Here is an 8,414-nt window from a genome sequence, read left to right as displayed (position 1 = left end):
GTTGTGGTATTTATTTGTTGAGGTACACTAAGGTGTTTGGTTCATTTGTTGAGGGGGGATGCCTGAGTGCTACGTAGGGGGGGGGGGGGGGTTAATGTAGTGACATCGCGGACACCACATTGGTGTGGGTGTTGTACTGGCCCTAGAGGTGCCCGGTGAGTGCTTATTGATAGCGCTAGATAGCACCACGCTTGGCGTGTAGTGTCAGCCCTACAGTACAGGGTGTTGGAGTGCCGGCCATAGGAATGAGGTTACTAAAGGCCATGGCACTCTGGTTGACCCGAGAGTACACGTGACCAATTTAGTGTACAAAGGGGCCCAAGTGAGGGCGAGGGGTGGTCACGTGCTGAACATTCAGATTTTTCCCGAGGATTCTGAAAGGTGGTCGTGGCCAAGGGTGGAGCCAGCCACGCTGCATAGAATATAAGCCGTGTCCCCAGAGGGACCGGCGTTGTTGTTTATCCTGAAGAAAACTTCATCAACATTCTACGTTCTCCGCTCAACGAGTCTCCAACACGTGAACCTTGCCCCGAGCTGTGGTCCCGGTTAATTACTGCAAAAAAATTGTAAAACTGGAATAACTACACGGAGGGACAATTGAGAGCATCTGTGTCCACCACAGGCCATCAGATGACTGAAGGAAGGGGAGAGGGGGGGAAGGCCTTGATGTCACTTAGGAAATGACTTTAATAAATTAGAACAGACAGACACACACGTTCACCAGACAAACGGTCACAATCAAAAGTACAGTTATGTCGTAAGAGGAAACTGACCAATCACAGGCCGAGGAGCGAAATAAAAGGCATTCCGGTCCTTTGTGAGAAGACGAGACGGAGGCGAAACATTTTGGATAAAATAGAGAAGCCAAACTGCCCAAATCAGTCTTGCAACGGCAAGCTCTGGATATGGTCCTCGAAATCAACCTTGGGTGTCACTGGCAGAGCCAGTGGGAGGGGGGGGGGGTGGTGGGGTGGCACGTACCCCCGCAAATGATCCGATTGAAATCCCTAATTTCTATCGGATCATTGGGGTTTAATTGGTAATACATCGGTATTTTGCGACCCCCACTGCCACTGTGCAGCATATTATTAAGTGCCAGGGACTCTATGAGATGATAGGAGAATAGTCCGATTCCATAATTGGCAATAAGTAACGGCAACGCAGTTATAAGTGACATACAGAATTGTGCGCAGTTATGTACACAGTCCACAACTTCCCTGAAGGCATTCACCTTCAGCGAGCGCGATGCCGATCACACAACGCGGTTCGAATTCGACCTTCGATCGATGGCTGCGCCATCGCCGCACACGCGTCGAATAAAAAGCAAGGGACAAGTCCTTACTTACTAACAACTCCTTTATCATTTTTCATTGTTGGGGGGGTTGCCCCCCCTACCTGAAAATCCTGGCTCTGCCATTGTTGGGTGTCGAGTCTGGCAGAGGTGGGGCGATGTGTGGCTAAGTGTTGAGTTCGGTGCTGATGGAGTATTGCCGAAAGTTTTCTTCTGCATTCATCCTGATGTTTTGAGTCCCTTGCAAAGTCAATGACTGCGATAAGTTGTATTTTCTTAAGCTATAAGAGTTTTGAGAAGCTAAGAGGTGTGCGAATACATTTTATGAGTTTTGGAGAAATGAGTGAGGAGCTGCGATGAGCAGCGACGAGCAGCTCAAAGGAGGAGCCCTCCTGGAGGGAGGGGGGGGGCACAAAGGGTGGTCGTGCAAAGCCAGCTGCTACTCACAGGACCAAGCAGTGCAGCGGCTAACAACTAACCACGAGCGTGCTGACTTGGAAGCCCCGAGCACACTCCAGCAAAGGTCAAGCTCAAGGATCAACAGTGTCTGGTGCCAAGGGGGGGGGGGGGGGGGTGTGGAGTGACACGCTCCAGCCCAGTGGACGATCTCTGAGCGCTATCTTGTGATGGGACTATCGCGCACATCGATGCAGACGGAGTCGGATCCATCATCCCTGCCAGCACAGGCACGGGCGCCAGTGTGAGCAAGCGTGCAGCCAAAAGCGCCGTGTGTTCGATGCACATACACACGCCGACCAGGCGCCCCTGCTGAGGACTTGAGGTATGTTCCGTACAAGGAATGCTGAACCGCGGAAGCCACTCATTCGTAAGAACCACAGTTAGCAGTAATAGTAGGTGGACAACTCAAACCATACTGTCCCCTATAATTATTGGACCTCGTGGTGACTGCCCTCCCACACACACACTTCACGCATATCGGTACGAATAAGATTGTTCCAAGTTTCTAAAGGGGTTTCCATCTCAAGGTGGTGTGTTAACTATTAGCTGATCGTGCAAACATTGTTCTGTCGCTTGAGTTGCATGAATAGGGTCATTTCAAATTATTTTAGTCATTCGTTTCCTTCATCGCGTAACCTTACCAATGACTTCGTTGATGACACACTAAACATTTATAATAATCTATGTTATGAATCTACACACTCACATGAATACCATTGTTTTGAGATATTTATTTTGATCACAGAATATTGCCGGCGAATTAATTGATGTGCCATTAGCCAATTGATAAGCATCTGTTAGGCAAACCTACACAGCCGAACATACACTATTGTTTAGAGACATTCTGTTAATTGCTTAATCTTTCAAATTAATTCATTGATGTCCACTTTTGCCATTGGCCACATGTTTCTTGAGCACGGTTCCGTCATTTTTAAGGACTTTTTCTATCGTCGTGTATTGACGTGCTACTGTGAGGAGTTAGCCTATTGTTCTATTGCTCAGTTTAACCAACGCAACCATTGAGGGTTAATTGTATTGATCGATGAGTAGGACATATACAGGAGTACTGTGGTGGCAATTTCGATCATTAAGTGTGTTCGGAAATTAGAGTGTTTTTAGATATTAAAGTTTCTTAACACAGAAGAGTCTGAGTGGTTCCTTCCTAAGTTCATGCGTAATTATCTTAATTATAAGAACTGTATCCTGTGGCGAGCTCTGAATTCTGAGACCGGACGTAATAACACTAAAACATTATCAGTAAAAGTTAAAGCGAAAATCATTGTATTGGTAATACACCCGAGACAACGAAGCCGAGCCTAATTTATATAATTTGAATATATTTGCATACTTCAATAACTATTTTATTTTGATAAAATTACAATTTTAGAATGTATTTTTTATTATTATTATTTTTCAAAACAATATATACAACAAGGCTATAGGGAGACCTTTGTCTTCATCTCCGTGTCCGTGTGTGTCTCCTTGACTGTCTCCATGTCTATATCCGTATCTCTCTGTGTCTCGTAATGAGAGCAAATGCCCAGTCGGATGAACCTGAAGAGTTTCACTCAGTGGTGGGGCCTCAACCATCACACGGCCCCACGAAAACAAAGCACCTGTATGGATATTTTATGCTGAAGGTTGTCGATGTTTTTGTGTGTAAGTGTGTGTGACTTTTTAAATGGGTAATTTAAAAACTAAATTATTCCCAAAATTGCCCCCATCATAAATTAATGAAAATGTTTTTTGAACCAAGAAAATTTGGATTTTTTCTTCTTGGCCATGGGGGTACTGTTGGTGGCATTGATAGCGGTGCTGGTGGCAGTGGCGGTGGCGGTGATTTCCTTGGCATTGGTGTCGGTGTTGGCGGGGGTGGCGTTGGTAACGGCGGTGGCGGTGGCAGTGGCAAGACGAAGCGTCTCAATCTCCTGAAGGAGGGTCTCCTTCTTTCGAAGCAGCGTCACGTTCTCCAAATGCAGCCTCTCATTTCCTTGACGCAGCATCTCATGTTGCCACATCGCTCGCTCTTGTAGCATCGTCTCCGCTTGCATCGCCACAAACTCCTGACGAGTCACCTCCATCCCTGCACGTAGCGTCGTGTTTTCCTCGTGCAGCTTCGATCTTCTCCGCCCCAGATTCTCGTTCTGCTGTCGAAGCATCGCGTTTTGCACTTCAAACGTTAACAAGGCTGAAAAGTGTGAAACAGGGATCATCATTAGGAAAGGGACTGAAATAGAAAATGTACTTTCTCTGCAATGTAGTGATAACTTTATTTGCAACTGTATTGTATTTGACATATCTCCACGTCTGTTTACAGACCAGTGGAAAAGTTACCCTCGATAAAATTTGAAATTTGAAGTGTCTTGAGTTATCAGCGGGTAATATAGAAGATAACTTTACAATTAAAGCATGTAATGGGTAACGTTGCCAGCACATGATGAGATGTGTTTACAGCTATGCTCAATTTTTTTCAACTCCGCTTATTACAAATTTATTTTTAATCAACGAAGGAAACGTGATGAAAAAATAAAAGCACGAAACTTCACGCACTCCCACACAAATACATACACACGCACTTTCAGACAGATATATATCGAGATTCACAACCTCACATCAAGACCCATACACCCACACCGCATGTTTCTACTTACCATGTTTCCAATGACGCCGCTTCATGACCTGAATGAAAACCGTCATGACCATCAACCCAATCATGAGCAATACCAAAGTCCATGCCAGTGAATCCGTGCCAGGGTTCGGGCATGGTGGCTTGTGGATGAGATGTGAAGCTTTGCATATGTTGCCCACGAAGAGGGAGAAGAGGAACCGGACAAATTTGATGCAGAACTGCAACAGCAGCAGCAGTAGCATCAGCATCTTGCCGCTTGTGTTGTCAAAGTCCGTGTGTGAGTGCCAAGTGCGAGCGTGCGTTCTTATAGCACTCCCAGTGGTGACGTCACCAGTTCCGGCCGTGACGCATTGTTACAGGTTTCCTGTCATGACACGTGGTTAGAAAAGCCCCTGTGACATCACAAGCACGACTGCACAATAATTATTTCGTTTAGGTGAAAAAAACATTTACACTAATGTACGCTAGATTTGATCAACGAAACCTCTGCATTGCAAATTTAATTTGATAATCATTAAATCAATGGGCACACTTATTTTACACTCGATTCAAATGTTTGTTTTTATTCCATTTAACATGTCGGCTTTCGTGACCAATGTTTTCCATAATAGAGGTTTTTGGGTTAGATCTCTTGAATATAAATGTGTCGTCAAACTCACCACCACTATCGATTAAGCCTGCTCCATTCCCATTGAAACTACCTTCTCTTCTGTTCATGTTACCCTTACACATTTACAAATTTGCGTTTAGATTATTTGGCTGCTATGAATTTCAACGTGATAAGCTTCTACGTTCAGCTATCATTAGTCAACAGTTTGCTTCTGAAAAGTAGCGAATAGCTTGGAAGGTGTTCCATAGCAAATGCAATAGTTTAGTTTAAACGTTTCACCATTCACCATCATTGTCAACCTTTATCATCCAACATTAACAATTTACAATGTGTCATAAATTGTAAATGTTGCGGGCTATGTAGGAGCCTAAATGTACAACATTTACAATTGTAAATGTATTTTTTATTACTATATGTACCTTATTTTATTTTTTCATTATTCATGGAAAGTTGTTTCATATTAAGTAAATACATCGTACTGAAATAATTTTGGCAGTAGGAAAATAATACACTGGAATGAAATCCCAATTTCATAGCACTTCATGCCAATCGCTTAACCCTCCCATTAGGATTTCGCTGAGGGTCGCTGTCCAAACACTCACTGCTGATGAGGTCATTTGGGGAAATTTCTGAAATGTGCCAAAACTTGGACCATCTTGTTGGCCTACACCTCCGATTAGTATGGTTGGCTAAGAAGTTAAACATACATACACAATCTTGATTTGAAGCTTTCGTGACTGCAGGAAACCATACTCTTGGTTCTTTCGGTAAAGTCACGTAGGTAGAAAAATAAAACAAAATAAAAATAATATATCACGACGTTTCGATCGCAACACAAACGGTCGTCCTCAGGCAGAATAAATCTCCCCCATTAACACAACTGACTTGCTTGCGTCCGTGGATGGAATTGCTTTCCATCTCAGACCCAGCTTGCTTGCCCATCGCCACATATATAACTACTTGTTGTAACAGCTCTCTCGCGCTATCAGCAGTTCCACTCTGGATTATTTTTTCCGCCTGAGGACGATTGCTTGTGTTGCGATCCGAACGTCGTGAAATTTTTTTATTTAGTTTTCTTTTTCTACCTACGTGACTTTACCGAAAAAACCAAAGAGTATACATACACAAGGTCCAATCTTAATTGGCGCCGCAGTTGTGAAATGTTGCTCCCTCGCCTTGTATGCAGAAGGATTTGGGTTCGATCCCGACCATGACACCTGTATATTTGGAGTTTCCACATCTGTCTCAGTGGTCGCATGGATTTTTCTCCAGGTCTTCCGTTTTTTTTCCCTCCACATCAACATCACAAGTTTAGAGTATTTGGCTTATCTACATTTCCACGAAATAAGCCACTTCGTTGAGCTTTTCAATTGGTGGAAAAGTCGCTTCTCCACAATCTATATTGCTCAGATGACTTTTACATCCGCGGTATTAACTGGGGTGGCCACTGAAATTGAACCTCAAACCCCTGCAAAACTAGACATCTCCACTCCTCGTCTTTGTCATCACTTTTAAGACATTTGTGTTTTACTTTGTTGTAATAATAAAACGATAATGAATGCACACAATATTTTACCGATTTAAAATATACCCACTTTGAGAGGAAGTGTGTCGGAGCTGGCGAACAGCAGACGAGCTTCGAGCACAATCGGGCACCGTCAGGGACGAGCGTCATGCCGACTAAGCGGTCATCCAGCAGCAGAGAGGCCTGCAGTTGCCGCCAAGAGATAGAGAGCGCCATGTGTATGACACGCCCACACACACGACTCATTGCCCAGCAGGGAACCAAGGCATTTTCGGAACAACCAGACGCCAAGGCGCCTTGACGTCTGCTTAAGAAGAAAATACACCCACACACACATAACGCACATATCGGGACTAATAAGATTACTCCAAAGTTCTCCTTGTGTTTCGAAAATGGCCATCCCAATGTGGTGCGTTAACTAATAGCTGATCGTGAAAAACATTCTTGGGTCCATTGAGCTGCATGAATACGGTCGTTTAGAAGTATATTGGTCATTCGTTTCATTAATTGCCTTACTGTACCAATGAATCTATTGAGGAAACTAACATTTATGAACATCTATGTTACGACTCTACACACTCACAGGAATACTATTGTGTTGAGATTTATTTATTTTGATGATGGAATCTTGCCCACAAATCAATTCAAGCCCATTAGCCAATTGATGTGCATCTATTAGGCAAACAGACACTGCCGCACACTATTGTTCCAGGGCATTTCGTAAATTGCATAAACTTTCCAGGGGTGCGAGACGTTAGGGGTCGTTAGTCTGGACCTGACGGAGCAGCCGGGGGGTAGCGGTGTGAGTGGAACGGGGGAGTCGGTGAGCAGCGGCCCCGACAATTCAGTGATGGCGGGGGACGGTAGCCCCCACACTACACAGAGACACACATAAGTGTATATATAGTGTACAGTACTACACAGAGACACACAGAAGTGTATATATAGTGTACAGTACTACACAGAGACACACAGAAGTGTATATAGTGTTCAGTACTACACAAACAGAAGTGTATATATAGTGTGCAGTACTACACAGAGACACACAGAAGTGTATATAGTGTACAGTACTACACACACAGAAGTGTATATATAGTGTACAGTACTACACACACAGAAGTGTATATATAGTGTACAGTACTACACACACAGGAGTGTATATAGTGTACAGTACTACAGAGAGACACACAGGAGTGTATATAGTGTACAGTACTACACAGAGACACACAGGAGTGTGTATATAATATCAGCGACCTGATATTAAAGTTGCATGGTCGCGGCAAGGGCCATCGAACCACCGTGAGTGGAGCCTCACACATGCACGGGTCAGTGGACTGGTAGCGGGAGAACAGAGAGCGGACGTCGGTGAGATCACTGCGGCGACGTCATCTGAGCTGGGATCCGGACATCGAAAGGGCGGGAGAATCCGAGTCCCTGATTGGACGGGAGCCAAGGGTCGGAAAGAGCAAATATTCCTTTGTTGTAGGTAGGATAAAAGGGGGGGGGGGGGGATCGGGGTAGCAAGGGGGTTCTTCTGGTTCAAGATCATCGCGGTCCCGGGAGCAGGAGAGTCAGCCATCCGAGACGTCCGTGAGACGTACTCCAGCATCGGCAGGCTCGTCGCCTCATTCCCTCACAGCGGTCAGTACATCGGGGAGAGAGGCGTAAGTTCAGCCGTTTTACATCCAGGATAGAGAGCGGGGCGAGCGGTAGGGGAAATCGACTCGTAGACCTCCGAGGGATAGGTTAGCGTCCACTGACCGTACCATCACAGGTAAATAAAATTCGCTAGTGGGGGGAAAAACAACTGTGTTGCGTGGTCTTTTGGGAGCTAGAAGTGGAGGGCAGTGTGCGCTGGGTGTCTACGTGTATGCTTGCACCTCGAGGTGTTTACGTGCCC

At 45.0% G+C, this 8,414-nt stretch overlaps 1 long non-coding RNA gene across 1 annotated transcript; it reads right to left on the bottom strand.

Annotated features, from left to right (window-relative positions):
- Window positions 1-2,461: 2,461 nt before the first annotated feature.
- Window positions 2,462-7,113, bottom strand: LOC142908068 (uncharacterized). The gene is made up of 3 exons (XR_012931570.1): window positions 6,585-7,113; window positions 4,402-4,743; window positions 2,462-3,938 (listed from the first exon to the last, which is right to left on the bottom strand). It is a non-coding gene; the product is annotated as an uncharacterized LOC142908068 (long non-coding RNA).
- Between the last annotated feature and the right edge of the window lie 1,301 nt (window positions 7,114-8,414).

This window comes from Petromyzon marinus (genome assembly GCF_048934315.1).
Source record: "Petromyzon marinus isolate PM22_M1 ecotype Great Lakes invasive population chromosome 68 unlocalized genomic scaffold, UKy_Petmar_22M1.pri1.0 chr68_unloc.4, whole genome shotgun sequence".
In the NCBI taxonomy this organism is placed as follows: domain Eukaryota; kingdom Metazoa; phylum Chordata; class Hyperoartia; order Petromyzontiformes; family Petromyzontidae; genus Petromyzon; species Petromyzon marinus.
The sequence above is the reverse complement of the archived record's forward strand: the minus strand, read 5'-3'. Positions and strand labels throughout refer to the sequence as shown.